Source organism: Aquila chrysaetos, chromosome 1 (assembly GCF_900496995.4).
Source record: "Aquila chrysaetos chrysaetos chromosome 1, bAquChr1.4, whole genome shotgun sequence".
In the NCBI taxonomy this organism is placed as follows: Eukaryota; Metazoa; Chordata; class Aves; order Accipitriformes; family Accipitridae; genus Aquila; species Aquila chrysaetos.
Window position 1 is genome coordinate 42,544,737 of NC_044004.1, and position 22,767 is coordinate 42,567,503.

The 22,767-nt window shown below is 35.5% G+C and overlaps 1 long non-coding RNA gene across 1 annotated transcript in view; it reads right to left on the reverse strand.

Annotated features, from left to right (window-relative positions):
* Nucleotides 1-2,004: 2,004 nt before the first annotated feature.
* Nucleotides 2,005-22,767, reverse strand: part of LOC115343480 — a 31,048-nt gene continuing 10,285 nt past the window's right edge. Inside the window, exons 2-3 of the long non-coding RNA XR_003924132.1 lie at nucleotides 6,039-6,144; nucleotides 2,005-2,098 (exon numbers count right to left, since the gene is read on the reverse strand). This is a non-coding gene — a long non-coding RNA (uncharacterized LOC115343480). The remainder of the gene's footprint in view (nucleotides 2,099-6,038; nucleotides 6,145-22,767) is intronic.

A 22,767-nucleotide genomic window follows, 5' to 3' on the forward strand; every position in this document is an offset into this window, starting at 1 on the left:
CTGTTCCTCAAAGAGGGATGTTTCTTTCCCTGAAGTTTCTTTTTTTTTTTAAATCAACCTGTACATTAAAATGTGCTATTTCTGTACAGCTTATTATTGCAGCCCAAACACAGAAGCGATCTACTGGGCAAACAAGCAGGGGCTAACTGATCCCTGCAATCTTTTTCTTAGGTAAACCATAAGGGTTAAAAAAAACCAAAAGAAAATGGACACATGGTGGGGAAGATGCATGCAAATTCAAATATTACTGACTTATTTTAAGATTTACAGATAATTGTGATTAAATGAATAGCCCTACAGCAACAATGACAACGTACAACTGTCAATCAGGTTTTACTCAAAAAGGATGCACATACAGAATTCCAAAGATGACAAATGGATCAGGTTGTATTCCCCCTTCATTTTACCTCAGCAAGTTATGGAGTAAAACACCATTATCCCAGGAATCTCTAACAACTTCAGTGGCAATGATCCAAATGCAGAGTTTGACCTACAATGCTCAAGTCTGCATATGGCAACGTCCAGCATCTTCTCAGAACCCTAGTGCTGTCTTTCAGACTCACAATGCACATGTGACCTTGAAATTTGCTGTAGGTATTTTCACTCATACTTCGAATACGGTGGAAGAATACCAAGTTGTTGCTAGACTTTTTTAATGTTGATGTAGAAATTAGTTTAATGCTTCCAAATTCTGTCAAAATGTTTCAGGAAGAAACTACTGCTGAGAGTGACAAATCCATTGATGCTGTCACACACACTGGAAATGAAATCTGTAAAACTTTGCTGTCCTTCAGCAGTTTGTAGGTGAAGATTGCTAATCTTGAAAATTTGAAGTACTGTATTTGATGGAGTGAACTGAATAGATACAGAACTGTCTCCTGACAGTTTCCTACCTTCACAGAGTTTAAAACACAGTTATAATCTGTAACATCCACACTTGCAGAGCACTCTATTTTGGCTTAGATAATCTCTTATCTTAAAGCATTTCAAAGTTTAACTGACTAACAATAATCTTATGGAGCTCAGAATTCACTGTGAGTACAAGGAAGCAAATACACTCATCGCTTCTTTCAATGTGGAAATGCCAAGCCAAAATCAACTGTCAGTGCAACTCCATTGACTTCCAGGCATGTATTTGATATGCTATAAAATGCCAGCGTGGAGCTATCTTTAAGTACTCTTGTGATTTTTAAAGGCTTAGTTGTTAATATACCTACTAAAATTTTCTTGCCTTTTTCCCCATTAACCATATAATGTGCCAAGGATCTCAAAGCATGACTACTTTATGAAAACCATTATATAGGAAGTTAACATTACATCAACTTCTTAAAGCAAAAATTACCTTCAGGCTCAAGATTTCCCTTGCTGAGCTTCTAGGGAGAAGATGCTCCTAATTTATACCTTTTGCACTACCAGTAGGCAGGTTAAGTCGATATAGAGAAACTAGACTTGCCTTGCCAAGAAAATGACCAGTTGTTGTCACAAAGATGGGATATCCCTAAATTCTGTATCTACTTTTTAACCTGGCAGTCACATAAAAAATGAAAGCCAGTTCAGTCACTCATATGGTCCCAATCAGCATGATCCTGCAGTCCATATCGCTATTTAAATAAGTGCAAAAGTAGCAAAGGAAAAAGAGGTTATAAAATCAGACAGGCAGTATTTTTGCATTTTGCACTTACAGTTATCACTGTATGTATTTGCATATACAGCAAAGTCCTAGTTTTAACTCAGTCTGCTTATTAAGTGCTTCCAGAGGCAGATTCTTGGACAGGATGAGCTTCTTATATTCCTTTGCATCTTTGCATTATTCCTATTTCATCTGAAATACCACATAATAGTACTTTATAGCACAGTTTTAGGCATTGCTTATAATACTCCAATACTTTCCTTGACAATGACTGCTGTTATTCCCTTTGTGTAAGAAATTAACATTTGTGTGCTCAACATTTATTTGTATTATTTAAATACAAAGCAGCAGTAAATAGCAGAACATACCTGAACAGCAAACACTGCCCAGGGAAAACAGACACTTGCAAGCTGCTAGCAGAAGTAAATGATGAAATGGGAGAGGAGAAGCAAGCCCAGCAAAGAATACCTACAAAGGGAGGACAGAACTGTTGTGAAACAAGTTACAGTACTGGAAATACACAGAAAACAATTTCATGTAATATTTTGAACTTAATCACTCACATGTTTCTGTCAGCACAGTACTGATATTAGATCTATACATCTATTAACCAGTTATCATAGAAAAAAATGGAAAAAGTTGTTCTTGAGAAAAAAGGCGGAGCAAAATGTAAGTTTTATGTGAGACCATAAGCACCAGTATGCAGGTGCTTAAATTAATGCATAACCATGAACTCATATGATTCCTTATAAAAAATAAGAAAAAATTTACCATATTTGAAATACAATAAACAAATACATTTCTAGTAATATATACGTCTTTTCAGCTTATGGATCAATCATCTTGAATGTTTCAATGAGCACTCAATATTTTAAATTCTCCTTTGATTTATAAACCAGGGGCCTGAAAATCATGGGGCATTTATTTTCCTTTACATGACTGGTTGTCTATGATTTCTAAAAAAAGCAAAGAATGTCCTCAGGTCAGTACCATTCATGCTGCTGTCATATCTGTCGTAACATCTAACAGAAGCAGGGTAGCTTCACTAAATAAATAGACTAAGCAAACAGTTTCCAAGAACAAGGCACCACTTCCAGTGCTTTGGGAAGATTCACTGAGTATACCCCTGGACGGTCTCTCACTCCATTGCTCTAATCCCACTTGTTCCCAGCCAGCAAGGGCTGTCTGGCTTGTCCCTTTTCTGATGGACCTGAATCTAAAGTACATGGTTACTACCCCTGACGATGCTGCAGCCACAACCGTTTCAGTGCAGGAGAAGAATTTAAGGACATTTCACAGAAACCTTAAAGAAAGGCCAAAAGGCTTGTCAAAAAATTAGCTGAAAACAAAATAACAATCTCACCTATGGAATTAAATTGATACCTTCAGAATGTTACAGTAAATTGCCTTTAATTCTTCTAACTATGTGGCAGTGTCTTTTGATTTGCAGATGAATTACTTCTTTTACTGTAGCTGGAGTTATATATTTGCACACCCAGAGTTTTGCTGGAAGTGAGGGTACTGAAAAATGACCTATGTGACATTTTCAGTAGGAAACTCATTTATATACTTCAGGGTCCTGGAGATAAAACCTCGCATTTTAAGGTGATGAACAATATATTTTATTTAATTCAATCTTCTTAAGGAAATGAATAAAAAAAGAAAATTAACTCCAGACAAGAGAGAGACTGAAGGTAGTTAGGGTGAAAAATACATGGAGTGGACTGAAGAGAACGATGTCTAATCACGAATACAATGGAAAATAAAAGCAAAGTATAAAGCTTGGATATATGGTATCACAGAAATAGCAGCCACAGAGCTTGAATTTTGACAAAAGGCACTGTAGTCTGTACAGATGCCTTTCCTGATTTTTATTAAATTAACTTTTTATACACTGATATCACTATGAAAATTGTAAAAAGAACTGTCTTGAGAACATTACAAATACGATTTTGAAAGTTGCGAGAGCTCAACATGATATTAAATGTCAGAACTCAAACACGATTTTTCTCCCCAATTATACTACTGCTCTTTTAAAGGAAGAGGAAAGCTTCTTCTCTTGTAAAACAGCAATTATAGTCTACTGGACTATCTTGTTCTGCATCATACCCTGCTGGGCAGAATGCAGAATATACTAGTCAATCACATGTCACTTTAACCCTAGAGGAAACTTCCGTCTTTATGAATCAAAGGATTAGTGAAGCTGGTAAGGACACCAAGAAACAGACAGACATGAGGGGCGAAATACAATTCTCAGTAGGCATAATCCGCTCTTCACTCAGAAGTTGAATTCGAGCTTTCAGTCCTTTCAATGACTAACATATATTTGATATGTCTATTAGATTGTCAGCTTTCATACTGCATACTTTCTTTCATGGACATTTTTTTCTTGTTTTGAAGAATCTATAAGGATAGATTAGATAGAATGAATAAGATGAGATACGATGAACAAAGACTATAGACATTGAATAAAGCCTACATTTAGATGTTTCAATTCGATTAATACTTGCATTAGTCTTTCAATGTCCAAGGCATTTTGAAGATATTAAATAAGACAAATGTGTTTCTCAGGAGTCTGAGATTCTAAAATGCAAGTTTTAAAACAGAAGTTTAAATGATTCTGCCTATTTTTCTGATTATAAAACCCCAATGAGCCCTTAAACTTTGAGCTTTCTTCAAAATATTTTTTCTTTTTATTTAGATCAGGTGAGAATAAAGATGCATATTTTTCAGTCTTCCATCTCTTATCCATTTCCTGGTTCTTTTTCATATTCCAATTTGCAACGAATGCTTATGTTTTGCCCACTTTCCAATTCAGAAGTTATCACATCTGTCTTGCTCATGACTAGCCTCAACTGTAAATCAACCTTGATGTGTTAAAGTAGCTAAGACTCATTGGTCAGAAATGCAGGCAAAGCTTCTACCTCAGGCCACCAATGTGACATTGCAATAAGGAGAGAATCATAGTAACTCCACACCATCAGGCATGGTGAGTCACTTTAATACTGCCAGTCACACCTATAAGCCACATCCTCTTTAATTAAGATTAATTCATGCTAAAGCTCTGTTAATGTTATATTTGCATTTTATCCTACTAACTAATAAACGTCACTTTTTGCTAAAAATTAAATAAATCTCATTTTCTATCTTATTTCTCTTGGAGAACAGTTCATTAACCTTTCCGATTTTATTAGAGGTCATCTATCCTGTTATCATCTTTCCATCATCTAGTTTTCATTCTTTTCTCCAACACAGTTACAAACAATTATCTATACCTTTTTTATTTGAAAAGGAGTTTGTACTTTATTCCCACCATAAATTCTCTCTCCTTCTCTCACATAGACACAGAGAGACATACATAAACACACAAATAGGATGTGAACAAGGTTAGAGATGTGAGATGCATCCAGCATGTTTTTAAGCTCCCTTACAGACAAGTCCTATGGAATTACACAGATGAGCTCCAGGGGATTTCATAGTCTTCCTTTGAAATCTATAAGCAACAATAAGCTACTCATTAGGGAATTCCAAAACATAACCACTATCAAAGTACACAGAGTGATTCAGGAACTAAAACCAGGGAATGGATCATCAAGCCCACACAATCAAGTACTACCCCAAAAGGTCCACAGACTGTTTCTCATTCACAAGAAAATCCTGCATCAAATTTTAGACACAAAACTACCATTTACTACAGTAAAGGAGTGGGAGAGACAAAGCATCACAAGGGTCTCAGGTTTCTCAAACTCTTACTATTTTCTAGTACATTTTAGAGGATTTCCCTCAAGGTTTTGTACACACTGAAAAATAATTTTTTTTTTTTTTTTTTTTTTTTTTTAGTATTTCATTGTATTCCCAAGCACACAAGATTTTAGCCTGGCTGTCTTCATCACATATTTCTTGCAGTTTCTCTCTGCATTTTCTTGAGCATTTGAAATATAAGCATAGTTAAAATGGTAAATTCTTTTCTCTAGCTCAGCAAGAGAAATGGAGGAAAGTTGTCTGGCTATCAACAGAGCAAAGTTCTACAGAAGCCCAGCTGCATACAAGAGCCACGGCAAAGTGTGACAGGGGTGACAAAGGTGTGCAGAATGTGCAACACTTGACAGGTCTTACATCAGAGCTAAGGAACAGGAGACTATTGGAGGTGTGGGAGGTGGAGAGCACATCTGCAGTGGGGAAAAACAGAGTGGAGAAATATACAGTTAAAGAGGGGAAGAAAGTGCATGAGAAAGGAATAAGGTAAATCTGCCAAAGGAAACAGAAAAATGGGAAGGAGGAACATCACAATACAAAAAAAGCCAATAAAACTGGGGAATCTGTACATTGCAAATAATTTGCCATCAATTAAGTTGTATTTCTACAGACAGCATTAGAAGCTTTGATATGGCCAAGTCAGGAATCATACCTTTTGGGTGAGATCTTCATAGCATGTCATACTTTGCTAGATATGTAAATTGAGGAATCAAATGACATCCCTTACAGGTTCACCCTGCTGCTGCTTATCTTAATATCTGTTTTGATAGCAGAAAACTAGTTAGTTTCATTAATTTGATGTATTGCAAAGGAATGAAAACTCAAGATTTAATTTCTTAAACAGCTACAAACTTTATTTATACACAAATTAAATACTGCAAAAAATAGAAGCTTCTATCTGAAAAACAAAATACCGTGACTGATAAACCAGTAGTGTTAATTTTGTGCTCTGAAGTTCAGCAGGAAAGTTAGAATTTCCAAATGTGAAGTCCCTCTTTTTGTTGCATGTTGGATAGAAAAAAAAAAAAATCAGACAGAAGAAATAAGAGTTACTTATCCATCCATGAAAACAGCAATGTGTTAAGTTAATTTTAGTATTTGTCAAAAGAATGAAAATAGGATGGCACCATTTTCCAAAGCTGATGGTCTGAAAACTACTACTGGATCTCCCTGACTGATCACCCAAGACACAAATACACTCTAAAAATACTTTATCAAATATAAGTGGACCTTAAAGAACAGACTGCAACGACTTACGCCATAGATTGTTAAAAGAAATACGCACTCATGTTGCTGTGCTTTAGGCATTACTGGAAGGATGAATGTACTACAGTGAGGTACATTAAATCAAGTACATTGTAAGAAGAACAAAACAGAGTAGAATATTTCACACAGTTCCGTTGTCCACAAAGTCATTTTTACAGCAAACTGATCATTTTGTACTGGTGACTTTTCCCCTTATCTCCATCTGCTATTAAAAAGTTATATGGTTGGGTTTTTTTTATTCTAGTACTCAATTATAATTTCATAAGGAGCGATCTCAGCTGGTACCTGAGATAATCCTTCTACTAAGATGGAACCTACATTACAAAAGTCTTTGAAAGCCACTTTTGCCAACAGGGTGTAATACTATGGTAAGAATAAGACTTAAATACTACTGGCACACCACTCTCTGTTGGTACCTGTAGCCTATAAGCAACTACAAGTTATTCTTTGGAAAATCATATTTTCACAGAACAACTGTTGACAAATGTAAGACCTTATGTCTGCTTAAGCCCTTCCCTATGGTAATTACCTGTAAAAACTTACCACTTTTTAGAGTTTTGCTGAAAAAATATGGAAGAGAGAGACTCTAAATTTCTTCCTAGTCGGTGTTATCTTTAGATTGAAATACACATTTTCCTGTTTCCATAAGTGAAAGTGATGTGCAGTGAAAATAAAAGTAGACTTAATATTGCAAAGATGCCATTCTATAGTTGATCGTGCTCAGATAATATATTCCAGAGGTAAAGACTAAGATTAGACAGAGACTTATATTTCTCTCCTGACTGCCCCCTAGGAGTAAGCATAGTAGGCAAAAGATGATGAGATTCTATCAATTACAGAAAACTCCCTAAACCAACCTTACTCATACAAAAAGGGTATTTTCAAGGAATCGTGACTTTGTTTTCTAACACATGAACTGAGATGAATAGGTATAATAATACCTTGGACCTTGCTGAGATAGATTGTCTAACTTTTCTCATTTTAATTTTATCTATCACATAAATATTGATCATTTAAATATGTGACTTGATTATAATGCTTCTTAATAACTGTATTTCTATATCCTGGATTATGCTGCACAGTCTTATCTGTTTGTATATAGTAATGAAATATTTCACAAGCTATTCTTTAGAATACTTCAGGTTGGACAGGCTTCTCAAAGCTTATCTCTGATATAAGGTTTGTCAAGGGGACTTGAGCTATTTTCCAGTGGATTTCTGAGAATTCCTTCCAAAATACATTGCTTCCCACCAAGTCTTAGATAAGTTACTAGCAGAAATGTCAGCTGAAATATGACAGCAGAGCTGAAATGTAAGTTTCTTTCACTAAACTGCTTAAAGGGCCAGCCTGCAGAGAAGTTAAAAACACAATATATGAAGCTTTTGTGAAAAAAATGGAATTGGCCATATTGATCAGCCATACTGATGTAGAGCTCATTATTTGGGTTCACATAGATCATGTCACCTATATTCTTGGTTTTGTGCTACATATTTTAATAAATGTTAACAGAAATATATGAACAAGTTGCCCAATAAACACAGCAGTGCCTTCACACTCAGATAAATGATAATCTTTTTAGTCCAAATAGATTGAGCTAGCTGAAATGAAATAATATAAAAAGTAAACGAAAAGGGTATAGGTGGGATTCTCACTTCTATTAAAAGACTCCAGGAAACTGGTTCTCCCCAAAATCAAAATGAATTAGTTGAACTGCATGCTGAACTGAACCGTCAAAAAGGCCAGTTCACTCGTCCTTATCTAAAGAGAATTGTTTGCAAGTGTCTGAATCTCTGCTGAACAGCCTAATGCAGTACTAATCAAAAGGCACACTGCTTTCCTTAGATGTGAAAGATGGAGGTTTTTCTGAAACTCTGATATTCATTTCAGCCTCAAACTGTCAGTAATAGATTGCCACTAGCCAGTAAAAAGTTCACTATGAAGAATTATATGTCCTTTCTGTCCTTGGTCACAGTTACTGTGTTATCTACAGTAGGCAATTTTCTCAGATGTTCTTCAGAAGGTCATTCAAAACTCTTTTACTTGGCAAGACGACAGGGATCTAAAAATATTATGATCTCCAGGCATTTAGCTATAGTTAAATTTCCCAGTGTTCAAAATAAGATGAAAGTCAACAAGAAAGGTTAAACTCAAACAATCAGGTGCTTATAATTTACATCATATGAACCCAGAGCCCAATTTTGTAATTTTGTCAGTTTAAACTGCCATATTTAATAGAAGTACCAAGGGTACTCAATATATACTAGCCACTCCTAGAACATCTGTGCCTTCTTCATATCTAATTCTCACTTAAATACATATGTAGGTTAGTACCTTCTAGCTTAATTTTTCAGTAAGAGAAAAAGGAAATAGCCTGGGAAGTTGAGTATTCATACTTCATCTCTAAAAATAGGCCCTCATTATGTACATCCCATAATACTTCTGAAGCATACACAATAATAGAAAATTACACATGGAAAAAAACTTCTCTGGAATATTTGTAGAAAAAGGCCTCAAGCTGTGCAAGGTTTTAGGAGAGGTTTGGTGAGTTTTTGGGGGGTTAGGTTTGTATTGGGGGTGGTGGTGGTAGTGGTGTGGGGTATTTTTAAACCAAGATTGCAATGTATGTGTGGTACAAAATAAATCTTAACAGCTGTCACATTTATATTCAGTCATTACTTCTTTTTAAAATATTTCAGATGACCCCTTGATAAATCAGCTTTGTTTTGAGTGCACATGATTTTTGAGAGTAACAGCTGCGTACACAAGTTCCAAACAGATTTACTACCTCTGATAGTGATAGCATAAAAATACCATAGGGAAGGGATTCTTAAGAAGACATGTTTCAGCTAACAAGGACTAAATGGAAACGATGGAAACAAGAAGGAAGGATCTGCATTTTTCCAGAGTGACCTGCTTTTTGTTTGTTTGGTTGGTTTGTTTTGTTTTGTTTTTAAAATATTTGGCTATGAATGCTCTTCTGAAAAGAGGGTCTTAAGAAGATGATCCATTTGAGTAGCTTAAACCTGATATGAAAAATGTGAAGAAATGAGAGAGAAGATAAAAAACCCCAATATTAGAAGTAAAAATTTTGTCAGATGTAGCATATATAGCTGGTACTCAGCTATCAACCATTAAAAACCCCATCCTCTAATTTAGACTCTTGGGTTGCTGTTAGTCTTTAATCTTCAGTTAATAAATGTCTGAAACTTGCCTGACTGGAGTTTTTAAGGTATTACTAGTCTATAATTGTGCTTGTTAGTTGCAGGCCAAGGTTTATTATCTAATAGGCCCTCATAAAACAGAATACCTAGTAACCTCCTAAAGCTCATCAGGTAAAAGGAATCTGGTCTGAAGCATTGCCTTTCATGAAGCTCAAGAGCACTGAAGCTTTACTTTCTATGATTAAAATTGTGCATGGGCAGGGAACAGAGGACTGCCCAGCCTCTGCCATTTAAAGATGGACAAGGGAGAGACCAGGATATCCAATGTGGTCATGAAATTACTACTAGCAGAAAAAAGGAAGATACTTGCACTTTTTGATCAATTTATAATTCCTCTGGCAACACCAGTTGAAGACACAGTCCTATTAAATATCACTGTCATGAAACTGAATTCTGTCATATTTCTGCCAGAATTGTCACAATGCTGACGTAAAAGCATCATTGTAGTTTAGAATTTTCAGCACCAACTATTTTAAGGAATTTGGTTTTCAGTTTTGCTTAGGTTTACAGCTGAATTTTTAAATAGCACATAGTATAAAACATGCCTGGAAATACTTCCTTTTCTCAGTCTACTCACTATAAGTTAAGAAACAAAGGAAGAGCTCAGAAACAGGAAAATTCCCAAATACAGTCAAGTTGCAGCTATCTGTGGCTGGATTTCTGTTATGTACTACTAGGTCCCACTTTCCCAAGCAAGTATACCAAGTTGAAAAACATTCTATTGCTAGATGAAACACACTCGGCTCTGACCAAAGCAGGTGAAAAAATGAGGTAATAGTGTGCAATGGGAAGGAAAAAGAAATCTGATGACTAACTGAGCATCATCCTTACCCAGTTCCCATGCTCCCTCTCTTTGTTCTTCACATCTGTGAAGGCACGAGGTTCTGCTCAAACTAATTGCTAAGCCAAAGCAGCCTGATCCTTTCAAGCACTGACAAAATAAATCTGTCGCAGCAGCTCCCCAGGGTCTTCCATGTATTCTGTCCCACTAAGATGACCACAATGAGCCATACAATCATCATATTCAGACAGCATTACCGTATCTCACTTTATTTAGGGACAGACTGTGAAAATAATGAGAATCCTCCATCTGCATCTCATCCAGCTGCCCGCCGCCTCACTGAGCCAAGTGACCGTGAGCACTTTCTGCCGAGTACCAGTCTTTCCACAGATTCTCAATGCTTTTCTATTCTCAATGCAAAGTCTTAATTCTCCAATTGATCCATAGATCAGGTTTTCAGCTACTCGGTGACAGTCATTTCGATGAAGCCTTTAGCTTTATGATTGATTATACAATACAACTTTTAGTTAGAAATCTAGGATTAGGCATAATAATAAAAAGCAACAACAATAAAGTGGTCTTCTCCCTTAAGGGGATGTGAAGCATTATGGTTCTTCCTAAGGAAATTAAGCTAAATCATATCATACGAGAAACAATTTTGGCAAAAGCGTAGAGTTATAAAAATGAAGGGATTTGTGTAACTGTCAAGTATGCATTAGCACAGAAAGACAGTAACAGAATGCCAAAATTCTCAGAAAAAAATGTAAATATAACATTTTTGAGAAATATATTTAATAGAGGAAGAGAACAAAAGAAACCCAAACTGTTTTGAAGAAGAAATATTATTACTATTTTGTTGGTTTAGTGTAGATGAAAACAAAAGGCTATGATATAGTTTTTTTGAAAGACTATAACCAGAAAAAAATTCTTTAAGCAAAGAAGTTTTAGCACTTTCCGCAGTTAAGCAAGGTGTCAATGAACCAAAAATATATGAGGAAACTGAACAACTCTTCCTTCTTCAAGTCTAGCTTCACAATGCTTAATAGCAAAAACTATCAGTTATTTGTTGAAATATTTCATAGGAATACTAATGTTAGTTCAGGGGAAGAAAAAGACAATAAATCAATTTTCTCAGATATGGTTGCAAAAAAATTGAATTAATTCATTCTTGCCTATTTTCTTTTGACTCTACTTCAGCTGTATACATAAGATAACTAAGAGAATAAATAAGAGAATTGCAAGTGTGTGTAATGAATGTTTAAATATCTAATTCCCATTAAAATAATGAGGAAAACAGTAGATCTCAAATCCTGATCCTTGAAGTATAAGAAACACTGAGGCTATGATAAATGGCTTGTAGGTGGTCCCTCAAATGGCATTAAACAGTTTCACACAAAATCTTCAAATTTAAAAATGTTGAATACGTAAATTCATGGCATTTTGAGGGACTACTAGTGTCAAAAAGAATTCCACCCACAAGCAGTCATCTAAAAGAAGTTCCATAATTTTTCTAGAAGGAAAGGATCCTTCTTTTCATTTTCTAGATGACTGATGTGTGCCTCTCTAGAAACTTCAGCCGTATAGACTAGAGTGGGAAATAACTGATGAGAGTGTAATGACCACGTAGTAATACAGGGTGGAGGAGCAGCTATTTTTACAGCACATAGTCTCATGAATGCTTTCTAAGCATTCCCCTTGAAACAAAAGGCCACTGTTTATGAGTTTATGTTCAAAGCGTAGACCTTCAGTACTCCATTAAGTTCTCACAAGCTTCTCCCAGAAGTGGAAAACACATCTTTCATGAGGGTTTCTTCCTAAGGGCTTTTATAATTATTAAAACCACCATTCCTTTTCATTCTTATTCTCCAAGATAAGCCACAGTTATTTTTTGAATGTATTTGGTTAAAGCTATTAGTATTCAAGTGTGGACATGACCATTATCTGAATCTTCATTATATTCTCCATACCTCCACCCTTCAAACAAAACCTCAGTGTTTGTAAAGTTTAATCAGTTGCATTTCACACTGTTCCCTTGAGATACATGAGGTATTAACACTTTATAATAAAAGAAGGATGATCAAAACCAGAAATATATTAAATGAAAGCATGTTATACGTGAACTTTTGTTTCAACAGACGACACAGTGAACTGAAGTACTATTTCAGGCAAACAATCTACATTGGCAAGGACACAGGGAAAGATATCCCAGTGTCCAGAAAGCAGAGTCAGCGATAAGCCAAGCAAGAGACTTTGAGGGGACACTGAGTTGAAGAAATGGGAGAATTCTGGAATATGTTGGGAGTTTAAGGTTAGAGAAGCTATTCAGCAAGAAGGGGAGAAAGTGAAGGGAACAACTGGGACAGTTATTCATATGGGGGAAAAGAGATATGTTCAATTAAATCTAATATTAGTGAGCAAAACCGTCATAATTTTGATTAAATTATGCAAGTTTATACTCCTAAAGTAAAATAATGGCCTATTTCAGGTTACTGTGTATTTCCATTTGAAATGAAATTAGTAAGAAGCATGAGCAACTTTTTAAAGAAAAAGATCAGGCTATTTTTATTTCATTATCTGAAAATGTATGCATTTCTAGGAAAAAAAATTTTCAATCCTGTCTTCAATCTTTTGACAACTGCTTATTATGTACTTCATGATGACAATGCCTCTATACCTTAGCATCTCAACTATGCTGAAGTGCCCTCAAATACCCACAGCAGGATACATTTAAACTAGTTTATAAATTGTTCATTTACTAGCACATACATTTAGATGAACTGCACTCACAAAAACTCATTTTTATTTGTTTTTCCAGCCCTTATTGTTTCAAAACTCTAAGACTAACTTCAATTTTAGGTTTTAATTTCTGTATCAAGAAATACAAATTCATAGAAAGGAATGACTACCATTTAAATTAATCCTCCTTCATATTTCAAAAGAGAATGGGATATAAGCATGACCGAAGGTTTACACTTTTTTTTTTTTTAATCTCTGAATCAGTTTATCTTTTGTTCAATGGAAGATGCTCAATAAGTGAAAAATTCCTCAACACAGTGTCCCAGAGGTATTCATAAAAACTCTGACCACCTTAACTCTGATAATACTTATATCAATGCAAGACAGGAACACAACATCTAGAGCTAATAAAATCATACTAAGGAAAAGGATAATTAGCTCCACAGAATTCACTTGAACTATATAAAGATTGACTTTGTCTTTTAAGTCTTATTTTTCACTCTTATTTACCATAGTGAGATGAGCCAACTTGCTCCTACATTTGGTGGACCTTAATGCAACAAGAGAATATAAATGATTGGCTTTATAGAAGTACCCCAGGGAATACACAAAGAGCACATAGCAGAGATGTTCTCACCAGGAAGACAACTTACAGAACAATACAAAGTGGTTCTGCTGCTGTTGATCAGAAAAGTCCAGGGAAACCAAAAATCATCTTATCAAACCCCAGTCTCAAATAGTTTGTCCTTATCAAACCCCAGTCACAAATAGTTTGTCTACACAAACTGGAACCAGAATAATCAAATGCACCATATTCCATAACTGTAGTTATTTCTGAATAACTATAAAATTTTTCTGACTTAACCTGAAACAAAAAACCACAGAGCTTCTTCCTTACCTTTAATAAGAGAATAAATTATTTGTTATGCAGAGGCCATACTTGCTAATTAAAACTGTAATTAATTGTTTTCCAAAGTCTATAAAATTGCTGCTACAAAACTAGCAACACTTCTCAGAGCTATTAATAAGGTAATGTCAATGGAAATCAAGAAAAGCCACACATTTTAGTGGTATAAGGGATACTAACTGAATGTTTAAAACCAAAACACAAGTAATGAATCAACGTTGTTCAACTTACCATCTAACTTCACATGCTGTAGGAATTAATGTTTTATTGGATTTTATGGTAACAGACATTTATTCAAATAACCTATGGGTTTTGTTTCAAAGAAGATGCCTCCTATCCCAGTATAAATAAAATACAAATAATTTATTATGAATCAACAGAACAACAATCTCTCTAGCTCATTCTACTTTTAATTTCACTTACTTTGAAAGTGCAAAAGAAAGGATTTAAATTTATCATTGCTCATTAAACCTGTAAAAGGCTGTGTTAATTGGATGTCACCCTTTCTAATTCACTTACGTGTTTGCTGACAATAAAGACCATATGATTTAAGAGCAACTGATTCTAAAGACATTATTTACTGACTTCACTGAAGTTCATAGTCTGAAGCTGAAACAAGGGTGTTACGGATTATCCCTTAGAAAGGAAAAGGATGAAAGAAACACGGTCATTCTAAATTAAGAACTCAGAGAAAAGAATTGAAAGTGTAAAACATACATTAATACCTTTAGTATTCTTAAAGCTATAATTCAGTGTCAACACAAATAAGGATCGTACATTATTTTGGTAAATCTCACTGTTACCACAAAGAAAAATCACATTGGAAGCTAATGTTCTTTTGACAAACTGAACACAACATTTTGCATCACTGAATTACATGCCAACTCATGCCTACCTAAAGCATCACAGTTTAGCCCAACCACTCATAAGGGAAGTAAAAGACTGATATTTTGAAAACCATACTGAAAGCAAGGGAGTGGCTGAAAGACTGCTGTATCATATATCATAATAATTAGTGATAAAAAGAAGATGAGTGTATATATATATACACACACACACAAGACAAAATTTAAGGTACATTTAATAATTAGCAAATTACTTCAGAGCCATGGATGATGGGAAATATTACCAATAAGGTGTATAACGACCAGTTTAGAATTATTTTAAGAACTGGGCATGATAGTGCAGTATGTGGTTTAAAAAAAAAAAAAAAGAAAAGCACCATTAGGTGTGAAAAGGATTGTTTAAAGCAAGCATAAAACGTGAAGGAGAAATAATAATAGGCAGAGGGAGACGTCTGTCATGCTGTTAAAGAGGCAAGACTCAGACTTTCCTGAAATTGTCTTAAAACCCAGAATCTCTCTCCAGAACAAAGCTAACTGTCAAAAATCACACCACAAAAAATGACTCATGGTTGAAAGCTATGCTAAGTTCTCTGTAGATTAGCACTGCAGTTGATAAAATCCACTCTCTCTCTCTCTGTGCCCTTGGCAGGGAGTAAAACCAGCAGTGCCTCAGAATTTGCTTGCACAGACATGGCAAACCATGTACTTCAAGTTGCTTATCTCCTGAGCATCATTAATGCTCAGCTGAAGACTTTGGATGGCATTATTAAAAATTACTAGTTCAATCCCTGTTTTCTTTCACATTCAATTAGATTTAATCTGTAATACTGTATCTACTATGTCTGAAATAAACAGTTAAATGGCCAATAATCTTTTGGCTACCCGAATTTCTGTAAGAAAAATATAAGGTTTGCTTTCCACTCCCCACGCCCCACCCCACCCCGGCCCCAGCCCCCACCAAGGGTCATCTTTTTTGTTGCTTTACAGAGTAAACAGAACACGTGATTAATAAATTTGAAATTGCTCTACTTCCTATCTGATCACTAAGAGAAGAAAGGGGAGACATCAGAATAAGCATAAAATTTTGTACGACTCAGTCTGGGTTACACAGATGGAAGTAGCTGACTTTAGCTGTCCCCAGACCATAGTTTTTTTTCCTACTTCTGCATATTCCTTTAAGGACTTGTTCTTGATACTCAGAAAAATACTAAACACATGGACACTTAATGACTAAAATAGACCAGGATATAATATCACAGTTCAAGTGACCCTAAATGAAAATAATGTATTCTTCGAAAATAAGTGCCTTTTAGAAAGCATTCTATACGGTATTTGTCACAGACCACTTGATATGAAAAGCAACGATTTTGTTTTCAATCTGTAATTATACAACTGACATAATATGCTCATTACAAAATACATTATTGATCTGAGATGCTAGAAGCTCTACAAAGTAAATCAAACTATTTCTAATTCACTTTTGAAACAAAATCATTGGAAATATTAGTGAGATGTTCATTTCAGACAGCCCTGTGTTACAGAGATCATGCAAAACTCTTCTTAGATTAAGACATGCTGGGAACCTGACCAGAACATCATAGATCATTCAGCTGAAAAAGAGTATGGCCAATGAAAGAATAGTTTCCAGTGGGAGATGGATATTCAGAGATTATCCTGTACACACTGGACTACAAAACAATAGTCTATCACAGGCAGCTGGGATATGATGTAAGTACATTGTAATTGTCTGCGGATGTGTGAGTGACAGCTGGCTGAATTGAGTGGAAAGATAGAAATAGTATATTCTATTTGGGGGTAGAGGAAATACAATAAAAGTAGAAGTGTAATTTTTTGCAGCTGCAAAGCCTTTTTGACAGCAATTCGCTTCCAATCACTTTCAAGTAATGCATGAATAGGATAGTCAATGTCATTAAAATAATTTACTAGTCATCAGGAATAATAAATGAATAGAATAATTTACTATTCACACACATCCATTGCTAATGTAGACACCTAAAACATGTGGTTAGAGACAGCACTCTGCATGCTAACATGTCAGATGTAATACTGAAATCCACTCCTTAGATAAGAAATAGTAGCGGAAAGAGCAGTGACTGGAATAACTTCAGTGGTATTTCTCAACCATTTGCCAATGAATTTCTTCAACACACTGCTCCTGAAATAATCTTTAGAATTACTAAATGAAATCATGTGTTAACCTGATATACTGCAAGCGTGATGTGATAGACCTTCAGACACAGAGACAACCTGTCTATTGAAAGGAAAATACCTGTAGAAAAAGGAAAAAGACTTAAATCAAATTTTTGGCCTTCCAAGGACATTTAATACAGGGCTGCTGATGTCTCAGAGTACTTCTGAATCTGTTTTAACAAATTAATAAAGCATTCATTTTGTACAGGAACAAAGTTACAGTTGCAGAACAATGGCTGTGACTGAAGCACTGCTAAGCCCAGCATCTCCCTCCTGTCACAATGGCTCCTTCAGACTGATCTTTGGTAGCAGTCTATAAACCCATCCAGCCCACGGGACATTTGAATCCAGTCTGTTGCCTTTTGCTGTGGTGAAAAAGCAAACGACTGCTTGAGAAGCAAACACTGCGGGACAGTTGCATGGCTCTGAGGTGGATTGCAGACCCCCTCACAGCCTTTGCTTGCTGCTGCAGGAGCTCTTTCTCCAGCACCAGCTGCCCACCTCTGTGCTGGACCACAGCATCAGTGGCTACAGGCTGTGGAAATCCACTCCTGTTCTTTCCCCACTCTGGGTTTAAAACTTCATCTGACCAGATAACCGAGATTACCGTAAGGGGATCAGCTTGTCCCCAGTCCAATGAAGAAAATAAAGTTGCATAATAATATCCACATACGTTTAAAAATAAAATCTGGGTAGATACAGTGCTGATCAGCGGCGTCATAAACCCTCTATACCAACAGTAAAATCAGCATGGCTGTTGAGGCTGGTAAAGAATCGTTAGCATGCATCACAATGGACTTCAAACATTCAGGAGTTCAAAGCCTACAGTCTTCGTTCACACTTTACACAGATCACTGCAAAAACCAGTCATTGAATTCAAAGGATGACTGATTTCATAAAGGAAATTTTAAAAGTATGGGGGGACCTCTGGATTTTATTCTAACTTCTCAAAGGCTTTTTTGTGTGCAAGAGGAAGAATTGGCTGTGTCACTTTCTCATTGTCTTTTGTTTAAGCTTTAACTTTATTTAATTGATTACCTTAAGTGGAACTAAAATTTTAAAATATATAAGCGAAGCCAAAGAACAACAAAGATATTATGCTTACTTTGTAAATCTATCTTAATTTCAAAACACATGCTTTGAGAATCTTGATCTCCAATGGAATCTTGCCTCCCTATACTCTGAATATAAAGTGGAGATTTGATCCCACATTTAAGTTATTAGATGTATTTCTGATTATTCTAGGATTACACGGGCATTGTAAAGCCTTACCACAGCAAGAGTACTGCTTCCACTGTGAAGCTGTGCACTCTTTTCATTGCAGAAACCCTTGTCTTGGCTCCATATTTTAGATTTCTCGGTTTATTCTGCACTTAGAGCAAACATTAAGTTTCTTCATGTCTAAAAAATGCACTATTAGTCCTCTTCAAAATTACAGTACAGAATGACTTCTTATGAACTGACAAAAAAATAATCTATTTGTTAACTTACAAGTGTAAGAAATCTTAAAACAGCCTTTTTAACAAACTTACTAGATATAAAAATAGTATCTTCTGCTTACATAAAAATTAGCAGAGAAGTGATCACTGAGTGGATTTGGGTTTGTATGTCACTTGCAATATAGGGTGGGGTGAGGCAAATAACTTTTTAAAGATCCATCGTACCTAACATTCAGAAATTTCTCATTAAGCAGAGGCAAGAGAGTAATGTTCTTGGTTACATAAACTCCAAGAGTTCTTAAATGGCCTTAATGTCCCTTTCCTTGAAATAATGCTAAGAGCACAATAAGCCTATATATACGGATGCCATGAACATGCACCCATAGCTTGTATAGGATCATTGTGCTCTTAGGACAACAGAATATGCAACCTCCCCTTTTCTCCTTCCTGCTCTGATTACTCACGGCTGAGAAAACCAACATTTTTCCTGAGCACAATTAGTATTCACCCACCAGGAACTAAGGGAAGAAATGACAGGTTTTGCTAGTGCTGTCTTACTGCCCTCAGACACGCGAGAGCAATAGGTTATGAGAGAGTTTGGAGGAACAGCAGTTCTTCCTGAAGCTTTTTGAAGGAGATTTAATAATCCTGCTTAGGGATAAACTTTTGAAAGATAATAATAAAAATAGCAATGCTAACTCTACATTTAAGAATTATCTAGTACTACTCTTTTTAAGATTTCATAATACCTTTTCATAATAACCTTTTCACAGCATTAACTAAGCTAAAATATGTCTTAGTTTTCACACTGTGGTTGTTTTTAGCATCTTAGTTCTACATGCTCTTGTTGCATATATTTGAAGTTCTTTTAAATGTCGATCTTTGCTGAAATTTGGGAAGCAACACATATAGCATTTGCTATTAATACAAATAATTTTCTAATATTTTGAATACGAAATCAGTGCTATTCAGCTACAGCTCAGTCTTAATATGCTGCAATCCCAACAAAAATACCTTCTGAAAATGTATTCACTCTCTTGTGAAAACTCCAACTTCCATATATGAAATGCTAGTTAAATATACATCTCAGAAGAGATAATGAACTTTATTCAAATAAATGAAACACTATATTCAATCAGCCTTATTTATAATTATAAGAATTTGTTTCTTCTTCATAACTTATCTAGTTATATTCCCAATACTGTGTCACAAAGGCAAATTAAAAAAAAAAAAATCTTTGCAGTTTTGGAAATGGATAGTCTTTTGGAAATTGAAATAAATTCCAATTTTGAGAACCAGATGAAATGTTTATAATATCACAAATGCAGCTGCCAATGTCAGTCTGGTTTTTTTCCCTATAAGTCATCCCAAAGAAGTAATGATAATGCAAAAAATGCAGTCTTTACTAATTTTGCCTAATTAGTTGTCAAATGTAAACTAATCCTGGTCTCTATTTTTTCACCACAAAAAAAAAAAAAAAAAAAAAAAAGAAAAAAGAAAAATACGTCAAACTTGTTTGTGTCAGTTCATATTTAGGAAGCATGAAAACAGGTCTGAAATAATTGTAACTTTTTTTTTTTTTCACATTTTCACAAGCAATTGAAGTGAAAAACCGATTTTGCTAGCCATTATAGAGGTCACTGTGCCTATATTAATAAAATAAAAAAGTAATGTTACTTCTGTATGTATAAATGAATATGTAGCACAGTTCTTTTTAGAGATGCTAACTGAGTTTGAAGGTTAACTAAAAATTCTGAGAGGAATACTAGAGACTATTTAGTGACTGCTCAAGGTTTTACTATTATTTTTAATACAAACCCCAAACCAGATCACTCTCAGCATATCCCTTTGATTAAGAGCCAGTATTACCATGAAATTAGTTTTTGTCCTGCAAGTAAATCAGGTCACTCATTTTTAAATTCTCATGCTTTATTACCAGTTGGAAATCTTAAGTGTTTTAGAGATTTGCCACCATACTTTTAATAAATGTCAGTTGATGGGATTATAATGAGAATTAGAGAAAATAAAAATTTTACATTAAAAAAAAAAAAAGAGAACAGTTTAAGAATCAAAGGCTAACTTATTCTGATTGGAAAGTTTTGCCTGTTTGCAAATTCTGAACAGAGAAAACTACAAAGTGAAAACATGTTTGGTTTATTATCTTGATAAATTCATCTAGAACACGTACAAGTATCTAATACCTAAATCAAAATTAAAATATCAAGTGGCTTGGAAACAAAAAGGATGGAGATTGGGACAGATATTGCTATAATTAACAGCAAAGTTTTCTATTAAAGAAATCTCTGACTGTGGACACAAGATAAATGTAAAATTCAATATAAGACTGATATTATCTAAATAACAGAAATCCAGGTAAGGGGCCAACATCACAGATTCAGATTCTTGATACCTGCTATCTTTATTTCACAATTAGTATAGACAAAGGAAAGGTACATGACTAATTAAGTAAATGTGCTCAAATCCTCTTCTGTATAGAGAATACTAATTTAATTAATTAAAGCATTCCTATGTGCACAAGATACATTGTTTGCAGGATCACAATGCTTTTAGATACTTATTTGATATTACATCTGGCCACCACAGGTCTTGCCTTAAACTTCATAAACCTCAGAAACCCTGTGATACACAAGGCAATCAAGCCTTGAGTCATTTGCCATACATAGGCATGGAGCGTCATCCGAGATGCACCAAGATACCATAGCCAGCCTTCCCCTGCCAACTTCTGAAGTCAACAGCTCTCCTGCAGATCCTACATTATATCTGCCTGCTACATCTAGATGTCCTAGAGCATCTCAGATGGCACTAGACACCTCTGTGCTGGCAAGAGAACAAAAGCGTGTTATTGCTTGCAAGAAGCATGATGCCTTCCTGCTCCGTTAACGTATCGGATATAAATGCTGCTTGCATACTGCTCAGCACGTTTGAGGGGATTCTCAGTTCCTCGCACCAATTTCAGGTCCCAGAGAATAAGCAAGCACAATGATTCACATCATCTCCCCTTCAATTTCTATTTCATATTCATACAATAAATGTGAGACTGACCTCAGGTGCTGTCATGACCTTTTTAATAACTGTGACAGACAGGGTCTCTAGTGATATGGAAGCATACACTGAGGGAAGGTGAATCTCACAGTAGAGACTGAGGACCATAGGGTGGTCTCCTCACCTTTCTCTTTTATCAGCAAGCATACGAGTCACAAACTGTCTGAGCAAGCTACCAGATGCTGTATCAGCAATCTTAGGAAGAAATGAGCATGAGTGCCCAGGGCCCCAGAGGAAGTCTTACTCCTCTTTGCCTTAAACAGTCACCAATTCAGATGAGCACCACAGTTCTGTCCATTAATTCCAGTTTCTCCAATACTTCTGGTATCACCTTGAACCAGGCTTCATGTAAAAATGTCAAAGAGTTATTCATATGCTTGTTTTCTGAAAAAGCAAACCTTGGGCTACTCCCCATCCTCTGTGACAAGAGGTCAGTTGTGTCTGAGAGTGAAGCAGCTTAAGACTGTGTACTAAGACTGTCAGATACAAAAAGCATTGATCTCCTCATTAAATTTTAGTTCCAGTTGAGAGAATAGAAGCTAGATGAGAGCATACAGTGAAATTCATATTATATCTGTTTAACATATAGAGACAAATACATTCCATGTTTTAAATTCAAGTTCTCTCTCCTTGCTGCAGGGAAGAAGGACCATGATGTCTCAGCAGGAATTACAGTTGAGCATCCAAAGACTATAAGTTGTGTATGAATGTTCAAAGGTGAACTGTAAACCTTAATGATGAAAATTCATTTTTCATTCATTATCCAAGGCCAGCAGGACCACAAACAAGGTAAATGGGTACATTCAGGGTACATAGCAAAGCCCCTTCTCCTCCAAATGCGTTTTTCACCCTTTACCACATGCATGTGTCTAGGCAATCAGGACTGCTCAACTTTCTTCAGACTACATAGTG